The sequence below is a fragment of the Episyrphus balteatus genome, chromosome 1, assembly GCF_945859705.1.
Source record: "Episyrphus balteatus chromosome 1, idEpiBalt1.1, whole genome shotgun sequence".
NCBI lineage: Eukaryota > Metazoa > Arthropoda > Insecta > Diptera > Syrphidae > Episyrphus > Episyrphus balteatus.
Window position 1 is genome coordinate 125998429 of NC_079134.1, and position 25441 is coordinate 126023869.

Consider the following 25441-nt stretch of genomic DNA (forward strand, 5'->3'; position numbering starts at 1 on the left):
CGTTGAAAAACATTAGTTTTGTATTAGTATATCTACATTATAGATGTCTGAAATTGTATTTCTGTTCCAACGCCGAGGTAAAATCAGTTATCAGTTGAGTTTTGAACATCGTTTTCAAAATTAATAGCTCTTAAAGGCGAAAACTTAAAGAAAATTCCAAATAATTATTTATTTTCTATATATATTTTGATTTAACTTACTTCTTAAATATTGTGCAACACAAAAACGTTGTCAGCAGCGTTTTAAGGGTGTCCTACACTTACGACGACCGACGATAGAAAAAGCCGCCCACAGTATGAAAAAAGGAACTCCGCAACACTGAATGTCTTTGCAGAATTGTTTTCATACAAAAACGTAAACGAGTGCGTTTTGGCGTGTTATGCCTTAATTTTTAATTCAGAACCGATATTTTTTTATTAAAGGCATCAGCATCACATTTCTTTTGTTAAACCAAATAAAAGACATAATTTACTTTTTGAAAAGAAATGTTAAAGGGACTAGCAAGTTGTTTACTCTTTTTCACAAAAAAAAATTTCAGAAAAAAATATTTTCACTTTTGTACTTTTTCAAAAAGTGGTTTATTTACACAGTACTGTGGTTTATTTAGTTAAGCCCGGAGGGTATGCGGTATAGCGGTAACGATATTTGTACTAAAAAAATTCCACACCTGAACGTTGATGTGTCAAGGCTTGGCCACACCGAAGGGTACATACGGTAGCGGTACGGGTAATTGTATGAAAAAAATTCCACATCTGAACGTTGATGTGTCAGTTTTGAATTTTTTTCATACAAGTACCCGTACCGCTACCGCATGTACCCTTCGGTGTGGCCAAGCCTTCAGTTTGGAATTTTTTTCATACAAGTACCCTCACCGCTACCCGTACCGCTACCGCATACTTTCTGTAGGTGAGAAGTATACATGATACATGTGCACATAAATTCTATTTTTAAAACTCTCCAAATATTCGATCGCAAATAAAAATTTTGTTGGGCTGAAAAGTAAAGGCTTGATCACACCGAAGGGTACATGCGGTAGCGGTTCGGGGGGTCGGCTACATTTCATACCAAAACTTTTCATACCACTACATTTCATACCACTACATTTCATACCACACATTTCATCCCAACAGAATCTGTTAAAATAACAGAGTTCATTCTTAGAAAGGGCCGCCCTTTTTTGTTCATTTTTTGTTGTTCTTGTTTTTTGCTGTTTTTGAAAATTTTTATTGGCTAATGAAATTAGTGAAACTATTTAATAAAGGATGCATATAGGTAAAGTAAGTAACGCAGCCGTAGGTGTAGTGTTTATGACATCATATGGAGTTCTTTTTAGTTTTGCATATTATGGAGTAGGAAAAAGGAGAAAAATTTTGAGATGGGAGTGAAGTGATTGGTTGGTTTGACATTTGAGAGATTAGTTGAAGCTTTTTTTTTTATTAGTTTGGCAGGTATTATATAGTTCAAGGTTTAAGTATTGTGCGCACTGCGCAGCTAAAAAAGAGGAGGAGAATTTCAAGAAAGGGTTCTTGTTGGTGGTTGTTTTTCTTTATTTTTTTTTTAGGCTTAGGTTTTTTTTAAACAGATTTTTGCGTTGATTGATGGAATGATACTTATGTGCGAAGGTGTTTGGTTTTTGCAATTTGTTTGTTTTTTTTTTTTATGAAGGGACTGAGAAGTAGGTAGGGACATAGAGTTTTTTTTATCTTCTATATAGGTTGTGATTATGTACCTAACGACATAATGTTTTTTTTATGAATTTAGTGGTCTAGGTGGTTTTCGTTGGAAGGAAAGACGTGTGGTGTATTGTGTATACCTATATAGAGCGAGGGAGAGAAAAAAAATGTGCCAAGATCTTTATTCTTGTTTTTTTTATTCATGAACAAAATGAGCGGTAACATATATAGGTACTATTTTTTTTTGCATTGTTTTCCTTGCTGTTTGGGTTATTGCAAATATTTTTTTATGATTTTGGGGCGTGTGGTTTAGAAAAAAATCATTTGAAGACGTATGGTGTGGTGTCTATTGTGCATTTAGGCATAGAGCGAGGGGGAGAAAAATATGTGCCAAGATCTTAATTCTTGCTTTTTTTTTTGCATGAACAAAATTATATATGTACATATAGAAAGGGGTATACCTACCTGCTATTGTTTTTTTCAATTGTGGATTATTGCAAGTATTTTTTTATGAATATGGGGTGTTTGTTTATGGTTTAGGTTTTTTTTTAATTGGGTGACGTATGGGGCAAGTGTGTGGGTATGTTAGGATAATGAGGAGAGAGGTAGGGAGGGCGAAAGATATCTAGGCATGTGCAAAGATTTTAATTCAATTGGTTTGGTTGTTGGTAGGTATGTATAGGTAGGTAATTCTTTTCTGTCAACGCGAAATTGATTTTGTGTTTTGATTTTTTTATGGTGAACAGAATGAGATGTAGCACGAAGGTAGGTGTGTGTGTATTTATATAGGTACGTAGTTAATGCGCTTGTTTAATGATTCAATTGATAATAAATTGATAAAAGTTCAAATTAAATATTAAATGAATCATTTTATAAATGTTTTAATCGTTAAGAATACCTAATGATACGTAGTTGGCATCCGTAATAGGGTTGTTTGGTAGGTACATATAGGTAGGTAGGTACTACTTAGTTTTTTAATTGGTTGATGAGAGAGAGAGGAATAAAAAAAATATAGTAGGTAGATATAGGTATATCTACTGTTAAGACTGTGAATAGGAACCAATCGGCAAAAATATTGTTTTTGGGATAAGAAGCAAGGATAAAAAAGTCTATAAAAAAAATTGGGTGGAAGAGTGTTTTTTCGCGGACAAGAGGGAGAGGGTGAAGGTAAAAAATGTAGTGAAACAAATTGTCTGTCGAAAATCATCATATGACACATGTTTTTAAGGTATTTTTTGACGCTGAATCTAATGACATAAAAATAAGGTTAATAGGTACACGATTGCTCCGAGAAAAGTTATTGCCGATTAAAAACAAGGGTGCTTGTTTTTTTTACTTCAACATGTTCAACATGTTGAAGTGATTTTCATAAAAAATACCTCGATCAATTGGAAAATAGATAAAGTTTTAGAATATATTTTTTAAATAGCATGTTGTTTTGAAAACATATACTTTAAATTGATGCCGAAGTTGGGAAAATGACAAAAAAAATTGAATTTTTGAACTTTGACATCTTATAAATTCTAAGTGGTTTAACCGAGTTACATGTTTTATACATTGTTAAAAAGGTATATTTATCTTCTATCAGAAACTGTAAAAAAATCGAAAATGGGTAAAAAATTGTCGAAGCTAGAATTTTTTCAATGGGCGAAGGTCCAAAAAACCGTTTTTTGCCCGTAACTCCAGATTTTGGGGGTGTTAGGGGATTTTCAAATACCGTTTCGTATTCAGTGCGATTAGCTCTACAAAACCTGATAGGTCTCCGCCCGCGTATATTTTAAAACCTCATTTTTGTAACACCGTGTTATTGTTTAAAATCGTTTAATGTGTGAAAGAAAAATTAAGTTAAGTATATTCTTATTTTAAATGTATAATATGAAGCTCTGTCATTTTCCCTGACTCTGAAGATCTCAATCTTGAATATCCAACCACTAGAACCCAAACTATTAGCTTTTTTAAACAACAATTTCAAGCCTATTTTGAGAGTTTTGTTGTTCAATTTTTTGTTAGTTTGAATCGATTAAAAAACTTTCGAACAAAAACAAAAGTGGTTGTCTTAAAATTCTTGTAATATTAGTTCTATTGGTCGGATTTTCAAGATCAATGTCTTCAGGGTCAGAGCTTCATATTATACATTTAAAATAAGAATATACCTAACTTAATTTTTCTTTCACACATTAAACGATGCATTAACAATATTAATATTGCAATATCTTGCATTCTTAAAGCAGCGAAACTTTCTATGTACCTAAAAGTTTTTCCTAAGCTATAGCTATTTCATTTGATACCAATTTCATTAATGGCCGCTCAACGTCCAAAATGCCCTATCTCCTTTATGTTACCTGTTATGATAGGTAGGAGATCTTCTTAAGATGACATATTCGACAAGACGACATAGTTTTAAAATGTCAGTTCCTCAATTATTGTTACTTTCCTTAGTTTGCAACAGTGTATCCAGTTTACCTAGTTTTTATGCTTTTTAGATTGAAACCATTTTTGATCATATCGGGTAAGATGACATGACGCTGCGCTCGTCCATCCAAGTTGACATACATTATCTTACGCGGAATGTAGTATAAGAAGCTTGAAAAGTTACAAAACGACGCATAATGACGTTCCATTCCACCGGACTTTTCGGAATATATAGATAATAATATAACACCATTCATATTAGGTAAGGCATTACCTAAAATGAAATGTTTTAGCATTTCATGTAAAGGAGCATTGGCTATGTTGCTAGGCATGTACTAGGTACATATTGCCACGCATTGCGTGCCGGTGTTGTTTACAAAATGTAACATAAAAAAAAGTATGTCATCTTAAGCAGATCTCCCCTACCTACCTTCCCTTCCCACACATAACTCAACCCATCTTAAAAACACCCTTTCATCAAAAATATTTTTAAGAATTTAATGAATCCTTTATACCTATCTGCTTTATCCAAAACTTTCATTTCAAATTTCAACAGTGTATAGGTAGGTATCATATTTTTCACATGCGGTTTTTGAATATATTTTACCTGTTGAAGTAAAAAAAACAAGCACCCTTGTTTTTAATCGGCAATAACTTTTCTCGGAGCAATCGTGTACCTATTAACCTTATTTTTATGTCATTAGATTCAGCGTCAAAAAATACCTTAAAAACATGTGTCATATGATGATTTTCGACAGACAATTTGTTTCACTACATTTTTTACCTTCACCCTCTCCCTCTTGTCCGCGAAAAAACACTCTTCCACCCAATTTTTTTTATAGACTTTTTTATCCTTGCTTCTTATCCCAAAAACAATATTTTTGCCGATTGGTTCCTATTCACAGTCTTAACAGTAGATATACCTAGGGGAGAGTGGGGCCAAATGTAACACTTTTTTCTAAAATCGATGGTTCTCCTACAAATTTGAAAGTGGGTCAACCAGACCTTTTTTAAATTATAGACCCATGTTTTAGCTCCAAGATCCATCATAAAAATTTAGCAAAACATAACGGTAATGTTGAAAAATAAAGCTTCCAAAAAAAAAATCGTGTTGTTTCAACTTACCCCACATACGGGGCAAAGTGTAACACATACCGGGGTAGGTTGTACCAAGAAATAAAAATAAGAGAAAAATACCTTTATTTGATGTTTATATTTATTTATTTTTAATTAATAACAATAAAAACAAACCTCAGTCATGAAATTTTGGTGCAAATTTGTTAAAAGTGGAGCAAATCCAAGATTTCCACAGAAAATTTGACAGTAGTCTTAAATAAAAGTTATTCGAATTCATAAATTGTTTTATAAGCTTTATGAATTCAAGTGGTGGTTCAAAAATGTGTTTCCAATTTCAAAATAAATACAAATTCAATTACAAGCATTCATATCCAGGGTTGTTTATTATATTATTTAAACAATTTTTCAGTATAGGTAGGTTTTTACATGGTACAACTTGCCCCGGAAAAATGTTACAACTAGCCCCAGCATGAAATTTGGCACATAAAATCAATTTAAAAAAAAAAGCGAAACTGATATAGACATAACATATACACGCAATTTGAGCCAAAACACAGTTGCATATAACAAAAAAACACTTAGCACTCTATCTTTTTCGGGTAAAGAGGTAGACCAAAAATAAAATTTAAAAAAAAAGTTACAAACATGCATTTTTTGGGCACCACTAGTGTAACTTCTCACCCTGTAGTCTAATCTTCATCTGAAGAAAATGTGCCGGTAGATATGCAAAAATTGAGCATTTTTCTCCTTTACGCGTTTCTTAATATTGAAAGGAACATCGCTTTTTTTAGCTGTTAATTCTTACCCCTGTTACATTTAGCCCCACTCTCCCCTATATCTACCTACTATATTTTTTTTATTCCTCTCTCTCTCATCAACCAATTAAAAAACTAAGTAGTACCTACCTACCTATATGTACCTACCAAACAACCCTATTACGGATGCCAACTACGTATCATTAGGTATTCTTAACGATTAAAACATTTATAAAATGATTCATTTAATATTTAATTTGAACTTTTATCAATTTATTATCAATTGAATCATTAAACAAGCGCATTAACTACGTACCTATATAAATACACACACACCTACCTTCGTGCTACATCTCATTCTGTTCACCATAAAAAAATCAAAACACAAAATCAATTTCGCGTTGACAGAAAAGAATTACCTACCTATACATACCTACCAACAACCAAACCAATTGAATTAAAATCTTTGCACATGCCTAGATATCTTTCGCCCTCCCTACCTCTCTCCTCATTATCCTAACATACCCACACACTTGCCCCATACGTCACCCAATTAAAAAAAAACCTAAACCATAAACAAACACCCCATATTCATAAAAAAATACTTGCAATAATCCACAATTGAAAAAAACAATAGCAGGTAGGTATACCCCTTTCTATATGTACATATATAATTTTGTTCATGCAAAAAAAAAAGCAAGAATTAAGATCTTGGCACATATTTTTCTCCCCCTCGCTCTATGCCTAAATGCACAATAGACACCACACCATACGTCTTCAAATGATTTTTTTCTAAACCACACGCCCCAAAATCATAAAAAAATATTTGCAATAACCCAAACAGCAAGGAAAACAATGCAAAAAAAAATAGTACCTATATATGTTACCGCTCATTTTGTTCATGAATAAAAAAAACAAGAATAAAGATCTTGGCACATTTTTTTTCTCTCCCTCGCTCTATATAGGTATACACAATACACCACACGTCTTTCCTTCCAACGAAAACCACCTAGACCACTAAATTCATAAAAAAAACATTATGTCGTTAGGTACATAATCACAACCTATATAGAAGATAAAAAAAACTCTATGTCCCTACCTACTTCTCAGTCCCTTCATAAAAAAAAAAAACAAACAAATTGCAAAAACCAAACACCTTCGCACATAAGTATCATTCCATCAATCAACGCAAAAATCTGTTTAAAAAAAACCTAAGCCTAAAAAAAAAATAAAGAAAAACAACCACCAACAAGAACCCTTTCTTGAAATTCTCCTCCTCTTTTTTAGCTGCGCAGTGCGCACAATACTTAAACCTTGAACTATATAATACCTGCCAAACTAATAAAAAAAAAAGCTTCAACTAATCTCTCAAATGTCAAACCAACCAATCACTTCACTCCCATCTCAAAATTTTTCTCCTTTTTCCTACTCCATAATATGCAAAACTAAAAAGAACTCCATATGATGTCATAAACACTACACCTACGGCTGCGTTACTTACTTTACCTATATGCATCCTTTATTAAATAGTTTCACTAATTTCATTAGCCAATAAAAATTTTCAAAAACAGCAAAAAACAAGAACAACAAAAAATGAACAAAAAAGGGCGGCCCTTTCTAAGAATGAACTCTGTTATTTTAACAGATTCTGTTGGGATGAAATGTGTGGTATGAAATGTAGTGGTATGAAATGTAGTGGTATGAAAAGTTTTGGTATGAAATGTAGCCGACCCCCCGAACCGCTACCGCATGTACCCTTCGGTGTGATCAAGCCTTTACTTTTCAGCCCAACAAAATTTTTATTTGCGATCGAATATTTGGAGAGTTTTAAAAATAGAATTTATGTGCACATGTATCATGTATACTTCTCACCTACAGAAAGTATGCGGTAGCGGTACGGGTAGCGGTGAGGGTACTTGTATGAAAAAAATTCCAAACTGAAGGCTTGGCCACACCGAAGGGTACATGCGGTAGCGGTACGGGTACTTGTATGAAAAAAATTCAAAACTGACACATCAACGTTCAGATGTGGAATTTTTTTCATACAATTACCCGTACCGCTACCGTATGTACCCTTCGGTGTGGCCAAGCCTTGACACATCAACGTTCAGGTGTGGAATTTTTTTAGTACAAATATCGTTACCGCTATACCGCATACCCTCCGGGCTTAACTAAATAAACCACAGTACTGTGTAAATAAACCACTTTTTGAAAAAGTACAAAAGTGAAAATATTTTTTTCTGAAATTTTTTTTTGTGAAAAAGAGTAAACAACTTGCTAGTCCCTTTAACATTTCTTTTCAAAAAGTAAATTATGTCTTTTATTTGGTTTAACAAAAGAAATGTGATGCTGATGCCTTTAATAAAAAAATATCGGTTCTGAATTAAAAATTAAGGCATAACACGCCAAAACGCACTCGTTTACGTTTTTGTATGAAAACAATTCTGCAAAGACATTCAGTGTTGCGGAGTTCCTTTTTTCATACTGTGGGCGGCTTTTTCTATCGTCGGTCGTCGTAAGTGTAGGACACCCTTAAAACGCTGCTGACAACGTTTTTGTGTTGCACAATATTTAAGAAGTAAGTTAAATCAAAATATATATAGAAAATAAATAATTATTTGGAATTTTCTTTAAGTTTTCGCCTTTAAGAGCTATTAATTTTGAAAACGATGTTCAAAACTCAACTGATAACTGATTTTACCTCGGCGTTGGAACAGAAATACAATTTCAGACATCTATAATGTAGATATACTAATACAAAACTAATGTTTTTCAACGGGCAATTGTTCACTAAAAAAATGTAAGTATTACAAAATTATTACAATTAATATGTGTAGAAAATTATCAGTTAGTAAAGCATATATTTTTCACTATAGGTACCTCTAAATTTTATAATATTCATTATTGCACTTTCTTTACCATTACTTTCTATTTACATTTTATTTACAAAAAGTAGACCTTATGTCTTTTTAAAAAGTCGTACATTACCTCCGTGAGACTTTTAAGTTCAGTGATTAAAGTTCAAGAACAAAAACTTGAGCAATTTTTTTGAGTTTGCAGTTTTTATATTAACCCAATGCGGCAATTAATTGGCCAAAAAAATTTTCAAATTGACCAAGGATTTAAGAAATAGATGGTTTGTCATGCTAACTTTATACGATATGAGGCCAAAAACAGTTTTTAATTTTTTTTGAAAAAACCAAAAGCGCGGCAATTTTTTTGAGCTTGCAGTTTTTATATTAACCCAATGCGGCAATTAATTGGCCAAAAAAATTTTCAAATTGACCAAGGATTTAAGAAATAGATGGTTTGTCATGCTAACTTTATACGATATGAGGTCAAAAACAGTTTTTAATTTTTTTTGAAAAAACCAAAAGCGCGGCAATTTTTTTGAGTTTGCGGTTTTTATAGTAACCCAATGCGGCAATTAATTGGCCAAAAAAATTTTCAAATTGACCAAGGATTTAAGAAATAGATGGTTTGTCATGCTAACTTTATACGATATGAGGCCAAAAACAGTTTTTAATTTTTTTTGAAAAAACCAAAAGCGCGGCAATTTTTTTGAGCTTGCAGTTTTTATAGTAACCCAATGCGGCAATTAATTGGCCAAAAAAATTTTCAAATTGACCAAGGATTTAAGAAATAGATGGTTTGTCATGCTAACTTTATACGATATGAGGTCAAAAACAGTTTTTAATTTTTTTTGAAAAAACCAAAAGCGCGGCAATTTTTTTGAGTTTGCGGTTTTTATATTAACCCAATGCGGCAATTAATTGGCCAAAAAAATTTTCAAATTGACCAAGGATTTAAGAAATAGATGGTTTGTCATGCTAACTTTATACGATATGAGGCCAAAAACAGTTTTTAATTTTTTTTGAAAAAACCAAAAGCGCGGCAATTTTTTTGAGTTTGCAGTTTTTATATTAACCCAATGTGTGGTATGAAATGTAGTGGTATGAAATGTAGTGGTATGAAAAGTTTTGGTATGAACTACCTCGACCCCGGTTCGGGTACTTGTATGAAAAAAATTCCAAACTGACACATAAACGCTCAGATGTGGAATTTTGAAAGAAATTTCGGAATTTTCTGCAAAATTAAGCTGAGTTCACACTGTTACTGTTGCAAAACATACTTTTTACGAAAACATGTGTGAAACACAACTTTAAATGCAGTTTCGGTATTTTATATAAAATTAAGCGGAGTTTACACTGTAACTTCAAAACTAACTCGCAAAACATAATTTTTGCGAAAAACATGTATCAAACTCAACTTTGAATGAAATTTGGTATAATCTATAAAATTAAGCGGATTTCACACTATTACTGTTGCAAAACATACTTTTTTACGAAAATCATGTGTCAAACACAACTTTGAAAAAAAATTTCGAAATGTTCTATAAAATTAAGCGGAGTCAACACTGTTACTGTTGCAAAACATACTTTTTACGAAAACATGTGTGAAACACAACTTTTAATGCAATTTCGGTATTTTATATAAAATTAAGCGGAGTTTACACTGTAACTGCAAAACTAACTCGCAAAACATAATTTTTGCGAAAAACATGTATCAAACTCAAGTTTGAATGAAATTCGGTATAATCTATAAAATTAAGAGGATTTCACACTATTACTGTTGCAAAACATACTTTTTTACGAAAATCATGCGTCAAACACAACTTTGAAAAAAAATTTCGAAATGTTCTATAAAATTAAGCGGAGTCAACACTGTTACTGTTGCAGAACATACTTTTTGTGAAAACATGTGTGAAACACAACTTTTAATGCAATTTCGGTATTTTATATAAAATTAAGCGGAGTTTACACTGTAACTGCAAAACTAACTCGCAAAACATAATTTTTGCGAAAAACATGTATCAAACTCAACTTTGAATGAAATTCGGTATAATCTATAAAATTAAGCGGATTTCAAACTATTACTGTTGCAAAACATACTTTTTTACGAAAATCATGTGTCAAACACAACTTTGAAAAAAAATTTCGAAATGTTCTATAAAACTAAGCGGAGTCAACACTGTTACTGTTGCAGAACATACTTTTTGTGAAAACATGTGTGAAACACAACTTTTAATGCAATTTCGGTATTTTATATAAAATTAAGCGGAGTTTACACTGTAACTGCAAAACTAACTCGCAAAACATAATTTTTGCGAAAAACATGTATCAAACTCAACTTTGAATGAAATTCGGTATAATCTATAAAATTAAGCGGATTTCACACTATTACTGTTGCAAAACATACTTTTTTACGAAAATCATGTGTCAAACACAACTTTGAAAAAAAATTTCGAAATGTTCTATAAAATTAAGCGGAGTCAACACTGTTGTTAAGTAAACATTTTTAGTATCATTTTAAGTAACCATATGACCAATAGTATTATCACATTGCATTGTTGCTGACACGATGGGAAATGATTTCTTACCAGTTCCCACTGAGTGTTCTTTTTAAGTATAATTATGTATTTTTTTGTATTCTATCACCCATTTTTACCTTTCCTACCATATCATATTTCCACCCAACTCCTACTTCTGCGTGAGACCAGACGAAATAAGATCATTTAATAAAAGTTCAATGTTTAGTCTCACGCGCTGAGTGTTCATTATGCTGACTTGTCATTTTTGGCAAAGTACCTTTAAATGATCGGCATAATGGGCACTCGCTGTCCAACCACTTTCAAGTGAACATCAAATAAAAATTGTAATCAATAATAATAAAAAAAGGTGTTTGTATTTTCAAGGTTCTAAAGTTTAAAGAACAATTGGCGACCGTGACAGGACCTACTAAAAGAGTTTAGTGGCCTGTAAATTAATAAAACAAAACAAAATAAAAGAAAACAGTGTTGTGAAGTGAGTCGTTATTAAGAAGACTAAAAAAGAAAAAAAAAAAAAAAAGAAAAGAAGTTCCTTTCAATTACTAACAATTCAATATAAAAAATAATTAAAATGGTGGCTACAATTGAAGAACTTACCAATCAGCAAGAAGCTGTAGGAAAAGAAATCTGTACACTTGCTCGCAATTACGGAAAGGATGGTCCAGGAAGGAAAACCCTGGATTATTTAAATGCGCGGTGGACAAGATTAAATGAATTATGGGAAGTATTCGACAATGTTGATAGCGAGATAAGAGACAATTATCCGCAGGTAACTGAACACGAATACTTCACTAAAGGTTTTTACGATGGGGTAAAAAAAATTCATGATCAAATGAAAGATGACATCATCAAGCGGTTTGCAGTAGCGGAAGAAGAAAAATCTGATGGGGCTATAGAGGAGACCGCAGCAGTCCATCCTCAGCCGGAGCAGCTAAAAGAAGCCCTCTTAGGACCAGCAGCCGTTAAGCCCCCAGCAGGGCATTCAGAGGGAGTTACCGCAGCAATTTCCAAATTTAACATACCACCAGGGCTGACAATAAAGCCCACTTTAATAGATGACACCAGTGTAAAGGTCAACAGGATGACTACGGATAGCAAATTCCGATTACTCTGCAAAATATTTCAAGGAGGTCTTAATAAGTGCCCATTGAAATTGCGGGAAACTTTACCGCAAGAATTTAACCAAAAAACAAAAACCCTAATGACCAATTGGGATGAAATAACAACAACATATAGACGACTTGGAGGCGATGCAGCTGTAGAAGATATACAGCTTTACTTTGAGCTCCAGGATGAATTAGATTTGAGGATCACCTGGCTACCAACTAATACATTGCCAGCTGAAACAGTTCAAATGAATCAAGGACGAGCAACAACAATCAAGCTTCCAAAAATTGAGATACCCAAATTCGATGGAAGCTATCTTAATTGGCCGCAGTTCTTCGATCTATACAAACAAATGGTGCACAACCAACCAATTGCACCGGCTCAAAAATTATACTTTTTAAAGACAAATCTTACTGGAGATGCCCAAAACCTCATTCAACATTTCCATGCCACTGATGACAATTATGAATTGGCTTGGAACACTCTAGTTGACAGGTTCAACAACAAGCGGTTGCTGTTATCCGCTCAGTTAAGCCGATTGTTCCAATCAAATACCATCGTAGACACTGTCAGAAGTCTCAAGAGGCTGCATGATACAACAAAGGAAGTCATTCAAGCCATCAACAATCTCGGCTATGACACCAGTGGATGGGACCCATTAGTTGTACATCTATTGCTGGAAAAAATGGACAAAGACACCCGAATGCTTTTCGAGGAATCCCTACAAGCACCAAGAATAACACCAACTCTAACCCAATTACTGGAATTTGTCGAATGCAGGTTCCAAGCCCTGGAGACGGTGAAATCAGATGAAAGGAAGAAAGCGGTAACCACCGCATCTGAAAATAGGGAAGTTTCAAATTGTCCATATTGTAAAACTAATAATCATAAGATCTTTAATTGTAAAAAATGTATTAATCTTTCAGTTGAGGATCGCAATCAGCAGGTGCGGAAGCTTCAACTTTGCACCAACTGTTTGCAAGGACATCGTTTCCCATCGTGTCAACAGCAACGTAGATGCAAAGTTTGTAACGGGAAACACAACACTCTACTACACTATCCAAATAAAAAAGATGTCAACGTAAAAAACCCAGCATCCGGTAAGTGTGATAATATTATTGGTCGGGTGGGTGAGTTTCCTTCAGGGTCCCATAATAACAATTCTCTAGGGGTCGTATTAAAGGGTCGCGAGGTATATCTCGCCACGGCGATTGTGAACGTCGTGAGTTCAAAAGGAACGCGTATTCCTTGTCGTGCTATGTTAGACTCGGGATCTCAATTACATTTTATTACAACATCCCTAGCCCAGCAGTTAGGGAGCATAAAGCGAAGAAAGGACATTCCGATTAGCGGAATTGGAGGCAGGGAAAGTCAGGCCAATTTCGTAATAAATGTTCATTTAGAATCCAGAACTTCATCATATAAAAGAACTATTGAGACCAGTATAATGCCAAAAATAAGTGATTATATGGCAACTGCATCTCTGGATAGGCAAACTTTGCAATTGCCCTCCAATATTCTTCTTGCTGACCCTAACACAATTAGTTCCAACCGCATAGACTTGTTAATTGGAGCAGAGTTATTCTTTGAGCTTCCTTTGCCGGGAGAATTTAAAATCTCAAACAATCTTCCTCTATTGCGGAATACTAGATTAGGATGGGTTTTAGCAGGAAGCGCTGTAGATTCTTCCCAAAATTCTCATTGTCATTCAGTGTCAAAACCTAGTCTGAGAACACTAGATAAAATGGTCCGATCACTGTGGGAAAGTGAAAATTTTGAAGTTGAATCGAAGGTCTACAGCGAAGAAGAATTTAAATGTGAAAAACATTTTAATGATAACGTGGAAACAACACGCCAGGGTCAGTACATAGTACGACTTCCTTTTAAGAAAGACCCAAACCAAACATTAGGAGGTTCAAAAGAAATTGCAAAGAAGCGTTTTTATTCATTAGAAAGAAAACTAGAAAAAAATGCAGACCTCAAAGAAAGTTACACAAACTTCATGGAGGAATATGAGCGTCTAGGTCATATGACTGCAATTCAAGAGCTTGACATACCAAAGTCAAATTATTTTCTTCCACACCATTGTGTAATTAAACCCGAGAGCTCATCAACAAAGCTCAGGGTGGTTTTCGATGTTTCTGCAAAGACGACATCTGGGTATTCACTTAATGACACCCTCATGGTTGGTCCAACAGTCCAATCAGATTTATTTTCAGTTATAGCCAATTTCAGATTACATAAATATGTATTCACTGGCGATATTAGCAAAATGTATCGTCAAATACTCATTCATCCAAAGGATAGAGCATATCAGCACATTTTATGGAGGCCAGATCCTAAGAGCACATTAAGAACATACCAGCTCAACACAGTTACGTATGGAATGGCGTCTGCCTCTTATTTATCTACAAGATGTTTGGTCAAATTAGCAGATGATTTTCAACATATATATCCTAATGCATCAAAAATTATTACAAAAAATATCTATGTGGATGACTGCCTAACAGGAGCAGATTCTCTTGAGGAAGCCAAGTTGCTTCTCAATGAAACAATAAAATTATTAAGTCAAGGAAATTTTAATTTAACCAAATTTTGTTCAAATGATCCACGCATTCTAGAAAATATTCCAATGCAAGATCGAGAAAGAATGTTAACAATCTATCAGTCGGAGGTCATTAAAACCCTTGGTTTGGTTTGGGACCCAATTGAAGACACATTCAAATTTTGCTACAAGTACAATGCACCCAATGATTTAAAGATTACCAAACGCCGCGTTCTTGCCGACTTGGGAAAATTCTTCGATCCCTTGGGATTGATAGGCCCAGCCATATTACTAGGAAAAATATTTTTACAAGAACTTTGGAAATCTAAGATATTGTGGGATGAGAATCTGCCTCAAGAACAGGCTTATAAGTGGGTAAACTATTTATCAGAATTTTCTTCTTTGTGTGAAATTAATATCCCACGCCTTATCTTAATAGACTCAGCTACGAAATTAGAAGTGCATGCATTTTCCGATAGTAGTGAAAGCGCATATGGCGCATGCATTTACTTAAAATCTATTGATAATGAAGGGAAAGTTTTTGTTCAATTGTTATGTTCAAAATCTCGTGTCGTTCCCTTAAAGGCGACAACTATAGCTCGGTTAGAGCTTCAGGCGGCTGTCCTAATGGTGGAATTAGTGCAAAAAATCCTTCCAATAATCAGTAGGACGATCACATCAGTCAGTTATTACACCGACTCTACAACGGTTTTAACATGGGTAAAGGCACCTTCCTATACTTGGGAGACATATATAGCAAATCGTGTAGCAAAAATCCAATCTAAATCAGATTTGAATCATTGGAATTATGTAAAGGGAGTATTAAATCCAGCAGATCTTATATCGCGTGGGTTAGGAATGCCCAATCTTGTAAGATCAACCATTTGGTTCAATGGCCCTGAGTTTTTAAGACAAACTTCAAGTATACAAATGGAGTATTCGATTCCAGAAGAAATCTCTGGGCATCGAAGGCCAAAGACAGTGCTAAATATGTCAATCCAAAATGATATAATAAATTCAATCAACCATAAAAACTCGTTTTTTACACTGCAGAAAATTTTTGCACATTGCTATAGATTCATGATGAATTTTAATATTCGCTGCAAAGGAAACAGAAGAACTGGTTCTTTAACCGCGGAAGAAATCCAGAAAGGAACGCATTTGTTATGGAGGATTGTTCAATTAAGTGTTTTTCCCGAAGAGTATAAGGCACTTCAGGCAGGGAAACCTCTCCGCAATACCTCTAGCATAATTTCGTTAAGCCCATATTTTGATAAAACAACAATGTTAATACATGTGGGTGGAAGACTTAAAAATGCTGAAATTCCTTCCCAAGCAAAAAATCAAATATTACTCCCAAAAAATAATATAGTATGCCATACTATATTCTGTGACAATGCCACAAACTTTGTAGGGGCAAGAAACCAATTAAAAGATTTTCAAGATTTTCTTGATTCGTCTGAAACTCAATCATCGATTAATTCAAATTGTTTAAAAATGGGAATTAACTGGAAACACATTCCACCACGTTCTCCCCATTTCGGAGGCCTTTGGGAGGCCGCTGTTAAATCCGCAAAAACATTGTTGTTAAAATATTTAGGAGAAGCGTCTTTAACTTATGAAGAGCTTTCCACAGTTGTGATTCAAATTGAATCTATCTTGAATTCACGCCCACTTACACCTAACTCCTCAGATCCTAATGACATGCAGGCATTGACTCCCGGTCATTTTTTAATTGGTGCTCCGTTGACATCGCTTCCAGAACCTGACATAACTGATCATAACATCTCAAGATTAGACAAATTTCGTCAGATTCAGCATATTCAACAGCATTTTTGGCAAAGATGGTCAAATGAATACCTCCATCTTCTTCAACAGAAATTAAAGTGGAAGGTGGAATCCAAAAATCTAGAACCTGGAACAATGGTTGTTTTAAAAGATGCACACCAGCCTCCAATGAAATGGAAGCTCGGACGTGTAATCGAAGTTGTCAAGGGAACAGACGTATTAGTACGAGTGGCATATGTTAAGACTGAAACCGGCACATATCAACGAGCTGTTCAAAATCTTTGTCCCCTACCGATTGACCATAAAGAGCAGCAAAAGGATGCTGCACAAATCCCAATAAAAAAACAACCCCTGATGAGATTAAGAAGTGGGAGATACCTCCTTAACTCTTTAACATCATTATTATGCTTCATGTTGCTATTGTTTCCATTAGCTGCCTCTTCAGATACCGAACCAATAAGAATAACCCAATTTGACCATCCCACAGGGATTTATTTTGAAGATATAGGTAGTGCGAGCACCGTTAATAGTTTTTGGAACAGTTATATATTTTATAATTTATCATCATATTGGCTAGAGCTAGGAGAAGTGAAAACTTATTTACAGAGAATGGATAATATTTGTTTAGATGAATTGAAAATTAATCCGTACTGTTTGCCTACAGTAACAGCTCTCAAACAAAGAGTTATAGCAATCGAATCAAACAATGACCTCATTCATAATTATCATACTTCTTACAATAAAAGGATAAGAATTGCTAGATCTCCTTTCGATTTTATAGGAAACGTGGCACATAGCTTATTTGGGGTATTGGATCAAGATGATGCTAAGGACATACAGCACCAAATCTCTTTGGTCAACCAAGATGAACAGCATCTCGTGCATCTCTTTAAAAAGCAGAGCTCAATCGCAGATTCAACCGTAAATCTGCTTAAACGAAATAATCTGCAACTCAGTCAGCAATATCAAGGTTTTAAAACCATGTTCGAAAAATCCTTAAACAGCATTGAAAAGCATCAAGAAATAATCGATGTCAGTCAGCGCTTTTCTGCATTAACTTCATATTTGATTTTGTCAATTTCAAACCTCGAAAGAGTGCAAGACACATTACTTGACGTTCTTCTTAGTCTTAATAATGTCAAAATGAATCCTCATTTTATTTCGCCGTCACAATTTACTAAACAGCTCCAAATTATTCGGAACAACATTCCATCCCATCTTAACATTCCGACAGCATCTGTATTAGATATTTTTAAGCTGTCATCTATTAAAGGACGAAGTCTTAATGACTCAATAGTATTTGAAATGATGATCCCTTTGGTTGATAACCAAGAATTTCAGCTTTTTAATTTAGTTCAGTTTCCTCTATTTCAAAATGATTCAAGTTTCATAATAGAATTATCATCCCCTTATTTAGCAGTCACTGCAACAAGAGATAGGTATTTTGAATTAACAGAAAATCAGCTATCATCATGCCACTTCCTCTCAACGAAAAATTTTGTCTGTAACCAACAACTACCAACAATGATTCATCGAGACAGCGGTATAAGTTGTGAAGTCTCGCTTCTGAATCATTTGAGTAGTGCTTTAAGTCACTGTTGTTTAACGAGATCCATCTCTCAAGATCGATGGGTAAGCCTAAGAAGTTCCAATACTTGGATATTTGCTCTTAAGGAGGCTGTAACTGGTTTATTGGTGTGTGAAGGAATAACAAAAAGTCTTACCCTAAGTGACAGTGGTTTTATAGAATTTTTGATACCATGTATTTTAAAATTTCCACACATAGTGATAAATGGTCGAGTCTTTAGCAATACCACCTTAAAAAACTCATTTGTTCCCTCTATTAAAATTTCTGAGTCAATTAAAGGTAAAATTCCGATGAAAAATATGAACATCATAACATCCCCGAGCAATGAGACTAATTTTAAAGAGATAGAAGGCAAAATTAGTGAAGTTGATAAAGACCTAGATAATGATACCTGGGTAAATTCTATAAATACGCACGATTACCATCATTATAGCATGAGCTTCATATTATTCCTTACAATGATTGGCTTCATTATTTTTTATTTTATTAAAAAAAGAAAACCCAAACCACTTCCTAGAAGAAGCGCTCCTCGTTTTGAAATAGACACACAATTTTAAATTTTTTTTGAGGGATTAGATCCCTCAAAGGGGGGGAGTATGTTAAGTAAACATTTTTAGTATCATTTTAAGTAACCATATGACCAATAGTATTATCACATTGCATTGTTGCTGACACGATGGGAAATGATTTCTTACCAGTTCCCACTGAGTGTTCTTTTTAAGTATAATTATGTATTTTTTTGTATTCTATCACCCATTTTTACCTTTCCTACCATATCATATTTCCACCCAACTCCTACTTCTGCGTGAGACCAGACGAAATAAGATCATTTAATAAAAGTTCAATGTTTAGTCTCACGCGCTGAGTGTTCATTATGCTGACTTGTCATTTTTGGCAAAGTACCTTTAAATGATCGGCATAATGGGCACTCGCTGTCCAACCACTTTCAAGTGAACATCAAATAAAAATTGTAATCAATAATAATAAAAAAAGGTGTTTGTATTTTCAAGGTTCTAAAGTTTAAAGAACAACTGTTACTGTTGCAGAACATACTTTTTACGAAAACATGTGTGAAACACAACTTTTAATGCAATTTCGGTATTTTATATACCTAAAATTAAGCGGAGTTTACACTGTAACTGCAAAACTAACTTGCAAAACATAATTTTTGCGAAAAACATGTATCAAAGCGGAGTTAACACTGTTACTGTTGCAAATAAAATTGAAAGTGTTCAAAAACGCTTTTTACTATTTGCTCTTCGACATCTCCCTTGGGACCCGAATCTAAATCTTCCGGCTTATGAAAATCGCTTAAAGCTTCTTGGACTGTCGACACTTAAGAAACGGAGAGAAGTCACCAATGTTCTTTTTGTCTACCAACTTATATCCGGATCAATCAATTCACCTTCTATCCTCAGCATGCTGAACATCAACACTCGCCCAAGACTTACTCGCAACCCTTCATTTTTTTATACAGCTTCATCCAGAGTTAACTATGGAATTAATGAGCCTGTTAATATTATGTGCATGGACTTTAATCAATATTATCAAAACATAGATTTTAATTTATCAAAAAATATTTTAAAGACGAAACTATTGAATTGTTAATTATGATTTCTTAATTTTTTTAAAATAACTATTGTTACTATTTTAACAACTTAGACACGTAGTCTGTAGTTGAATAAATAAATAAATAAATAAAAAAAAAAAAAAAAAAAAAAAAAAACATACTTTTTTGCTAAAAATTACTGTTAAACGCCATTTTGAACTCATACTATCACCACTTGTAATGGAATTTACCTAGAGATGTTGTACCTGAACGGGTGCCAACAATTTTTTTTTTTTGTAAATTTTCTGTCAAGAACAATTTTTAATGTATTATTCCTGATCTTTTATATTCGTGTAGTATTTAAAGAGATATGGAAAAAGAAAATATTTTTCGATATAGGTGCATTTGTACTTTTTGATAAACTAATTTGCGTTTCACCGAGTTACAAACTAACAGGTATTATACGGCGGTCCATTTTTTTCGATGCAGCAGATTATTTCCATTAGGGGGGTTCACATTCTCCAACTTACCGGACAGACCGATTATCATTTGGCCTGATGACGGAATTATATTTTTCGTTCACACTCATCAGACAACTTTCATCAAAACACATTTCTGTGGCAACAAGGAATAACAACATAAGTCAACTTATGTCGAAATTGAGATTTTCACAAAATCAGATGCACAATAAGCGATTCTATCTACCATATTTTTTTCATATTTTTATCTTAAGCGGCTTATGAATTACAGGTAAAAGAAAAATGACATTAGCATTGACTTCTTATGGGAAGCCAAACTTTCAAAACGCTCTCCTGAAAAGTTGTAAAAACTGACTTATGTTGTTTTTCCTTATTGCCACAGATTTTTCAGCTTATTTTTAATGTATCTTTTGTCTATTCTGCTCTCAAATTAAAGAGAATGAATTATCACTGTCTGCCGGACAGACAGGTCGTTCAATTGACTAACATGACCGTCCGACCACCAAAAAATCAAAATTTTTTGAAAACCATCCGGCAAACCGGACAGGCCGCCGGATGGATGTTCACACTATCAAAAAAACATCAGATCAGACCAAATGGCGGCTCGTCTGTCCGGTAAGTTAGTCAATATTCGCATAACAGGTACCTATTCCAGATATTATTAGATGGTAATTTTTCGTTTGAGCAATTAACATTTCACTGGCTAACAGAATAACGTTATATTCGTCCATCCTAAGAACAGCTATTATAATAATAGAAGAATAGAATAAGAATAGAAGAAAAAAATTTTATAATAATAGAAGTAGTAATATATTACGGCTTCGCAGAGATTTCGTTTTATGTTCGGTATGAAACAAAGATTTTGTTTTCGTTTATTGATGATTCCGTTTAATGTTCGGTATATAAAACATATTATACTAACGGAACATATTTTGATTATTTAATTCACTTCAAATTCATTTTAGAAATGCTTAAAATACTAACACTTAGATACTTTGCTTTATGAGCAGTAAGTTGTTGCTACTTATAAACCCATCTTTCCACTACTTGTTATTGAATATCGCCCTAACAATAAAAATAGTTATTGGAATACAAATTATGTTAAATAAAAATAAAAAAAAAAAAATAAATAGAAAAAAATAAAAAAAAAAAAATAAAAAAACTCGTTCCCATCACCGTACTCGAACTCGTGTACGTAAAGTCAGAAGCCGACATTCAATCCATCATACCATCACTCACTTACCAGAACATTCGTCCTAGAAATAAACATATTTCAAAAATAAATGGTGCATGCGATTGACCTACACAATTCAAGAACACCTTCCCTCGCCAACAAAAATGTTTTTTTTTTATGACTTATAGCAACCACTTAACAAAGAATGTAGTTACATAAATAAAATTGAAGTTTTTTTGCTTTACTTTGAAAAAAAAAAAACAATTCCAAAATAATTTCAAGTTTGCATTTTACATAAAATCAAGTGTGACAATTATTTGGCAAAAAAAATTAAATTTTGAGCGATTTATGAAACAGAAGGTATGTCATGCTAACTTTATGTGGAAGTGACTCAAAAAATAGTTTTTTTTAACTTTTTGAAAAAATCAAGACCGCGGCAATTTTTTTGACCTTGCGGTTTTTATATTGACCCAATGCGGCAATTAATTGGCCAAAAAAATTTTCAAATTGACCAAGGATTTAAGAAATAGATGGTTTGTCATGCTAACTTTATACGATATGAGGCCAAAAACAGTTTTTAATTTTTTTTGAAAAAACCAAAAGCGCGGCAATTTTTTTGAGCTTGCAGTTTTTATATTAACCCAATGCGGCAATTAATTGGCCAAAAAAATTTTCAAATTGACCAAGGATTTAAGAAATAGATGGTTTGTCATGCTAACTTTATACGATATGAGGTCAAAAACAGTTTTTAATTTTTTTTGAAAAAACCAAAAGCGCGGCAATTTTTTTGAGTTTGCGGTTTTTATATTAACCCAATGCGGCAATTAATTGGCCAAAAAAATTTTCAAATTGACCAAGGATTTAAGAAATAGATGGTTTGTCATGCTAACTTTATACGATATGAGGCCAAAAACAGTTTTTAATTTTTTTTGAAAAAACCAAAAGCGCGGCAATTTTTTTGAGCTTGCAGTTTTTATATTAACCCAATGCGGCAATTAATTGGCCAAAAAAATTTTCAAATTGACCAAGGATTTAAGAAATAGATGGTTTGTCATGCTAACTTTATACGATATGAGGTCAAAAACAGTTTTTAATTTTTTTTGAAAAAACCAAAAGCGCGGCAATTTTTTTGAGTTTGCGGTTTTTATAGTAACCCAATGCGGCAATTAATTGGCCAAAAAAATTTTCAAATTGACCAAGGATTTAAGAAATAGATGGTTTGTCATGCTAACTTTATACGATATGAGGCCAAAAACAGTTTTTAATTTTTTTTGAAAAAACCAAAAGCGCGGCAATTTTTTTGAGTTTGCGGTTTTTATAGTAACCCAATGCGGCAATTAATTGGCCAAAAAAATTTTCAAATTGACCAAGGATTTAAGAAATAGATGGTTTGTCATGCTAACTTTATACGATATGAGGTCAAAAACAGTTTTTAATTTTTTTTGAAAAAACCAAAAGCGCGGCAATTTTTTTGAGTTTGCGGTTTTTATATTAACCCAATGCGGCAATTAATTGGCCAAAAAAATTTTCAAATTGACCAAGGATTTAAGAAATAGATGGTTTGTCATGCTAACTTTATACGATATGAGGCCAAAAACAGTTTTTAATTTTTTTTGAAAAAACCAAAAGCGCGGCAATTTTTTTGAGTTTGCAGTTTTTATATTAACCCAATGCGGCAATTAATTGGCCAAAAAAATTTTCAAATTGACCAAGGATTTAAGAAATAGATGGTTTGTCATGCTAACTTTATACGATATGAGGTCAAAAACAGTTTTTAATTTTTTTTGAAAAAACCAAAAGCGCGGCAATTTGTTTGAGTTTGCAGTTTTTATATTAACCCAATGCGGCAATTAATTGGCCAAAAAAATTTTCAAATTGACCAAGGATTTAAGAAATAGATGGTTTGTCATGCTAACTTTATACGATATGAGGCCAAAAACAGTTTTTAATTTTTTTTGAAAAAACCAAAAGCGCGGCAATTTTTTTGAGCTTGCAGTTTTTATATTAACCCAATGCGGCAATTAATTGGCCAAAAAAATTTTCAAATTGACCAAGGATTTAAGAAATAGATGGTTTGTCATGCTAACTTTATACGATATGAGGTCAAAAACAGTTTTTAATTTTTTTTGAAAAAACCAAAAGCGCGGCAATTTTTTTGAGTTTGCGGTTTTTATATTAACCCAATGCGGCAATTAATTGGCCAAAAAAATTTTCAAATTGACCAAGGATTTAAGAAATAGATGGTTTGTCATGCTAACTTTATACGATATGAGGCCAAAAACAGTTTTTAATTTTTTTTGAAAAAACCAAAAGCGCGGCAATTTTTTTGAGTTTGCAGTTTTTATATTAACCCAATGCGGCAATTAATTGGCCAAAAAAATTTTCAAATTGACCAAGGATTTAAGAAATAGATGGTTTGTCATGCTAACTTTATACGATATGAGGTCAAAAACAGTTTTTAATTTTTTTTGAAAAAACCAAAAGCGCGGCAATTTTTTTGAGTTTGCAGTTTTTATATTAACCCAATGCGGCAATTAATTGGCCAAAAAAATTTTCAAATTGACCAAGGATTTAAGAAATAGATGGTTTGTCATGCTAACTTTATACGATATGAGGCCAAAAACAGTTTTTAATTTTTTTTGAAAAAACCAAAAGCGCGGCAATTTTTTTGAGTTTGCAGTTTTTATATTAACCCAATGCGGCAATTAATTGGCCAAAAAAATTTTCAAATTGACCAAGGATTTAAGAAATAGATGGTTTGTCATGCTAACTTTATACGATATGAAGCCAAAAACAGTTTTTATTTTTTTTTGAAAAAACCAAAAGCGCAGCAATTTTTTTGAGTTTGCAGTTTTTATATTAACCCAATGCGGCAATTAATTGGCCAAAAAAATTTTCAAATTGACCAAGGATTTAAGAAATAGATGGTTTGTCATGCTAACTTTATACGATATGAGGCCAAAAACAGTTTTTAATTTTTTTTGAAAAAACCAAAAGCGCGGCAATTTTTTTGAGTTTGCAGTTTTTATATTAACCCAATGCGGCAATTAATTGGCCAAAAAAATTTTCAAATTGACCAAGGATTTAAGAAATAGATGGTTTGTCATGCTAACTTTATACGATATGAGGCCAAAAACAGTTTTTAATTTTTTTTGAAAAAACCAAAAGCGCGGCAATTTTTTTGAGTTTGCAGTTTTTATATTAACCCAATGCGGCAATTAATTGGCCAAAAAAATTTTCAAATTGACCAAGGATTTAAGAAATAGATGGTTTGTCATGCTAACTTTATACGATATGAGGTCAAAAACAGTTTTTAATTTTTTTTGAAAAAACCAAAAGCGCGGCAATTTTTTTGAGCTTGCGGTTTTTATATTAACCCAATGCGGCAATTAATTGGCCAAAAAAATTTTCAAATTGACCAAGGATTTAAGAAATAGATGGTTTGTCATGCTAACTTTATACGATATGAGGCCAAAAACAGTTTTTAATTTTTTTTGAAAAAACCAAAAGCGCGGCAATTTTTTTGAGCTTGCAGTTTTTATATTAACCCAATGCGGCAATTAATTGGCCAAAAAAAATTACAAAATTGACCAAGGATTTAAGAAATACAGGGTGTGTCATGCTAACTTTATACGATATGAGGTCAAAAACAGTTTTTAATTTTTTTTGAAAAAACCAAAAGCGCGGCAATTTTTTTGAGTTTGCGGTTTTTATTATATTAACCCAATGCGGCAATTAATTGGCCAAAAAAATTTTCAAATTGACCAAGGATTTAAGAAATAGATGGTTTGTCATGCTAACTTTATACGATATGAGGCCAAAAACAGTTTTTAATTTTTTTTGAAAAAACCAAAAGCGCGGCAATTTTTTTGAGTTTGCAGTTTTTATATTAACCCAATGCGGCA

The 25441-nt window shown here is 33.1% G+C and overlaps 1 long non-coding RNA gene across 1 annotated transcript in view; it reads left to right on the forward strand.

Moving 5' to 3' along the window:
* The window catches only part of LOC129906832 (uncharacterized), a 179884-nt gene extending 174186 nt beyond the window's left edge, over window positions 1–5698 (forward strand). The window contains exon 2 of the long non-coding RNA XR_008770858.1: window positions 5003–5698. This is a non-coding gene — a long non-coding RNA (uncharacterized LOC129906832). The remainder of the gene's footprint in view (window positions 1–5002) is intronic.
* The last annotated feature ends 19743 nt before the right edge of the window (window positions 5699–25441 follow it).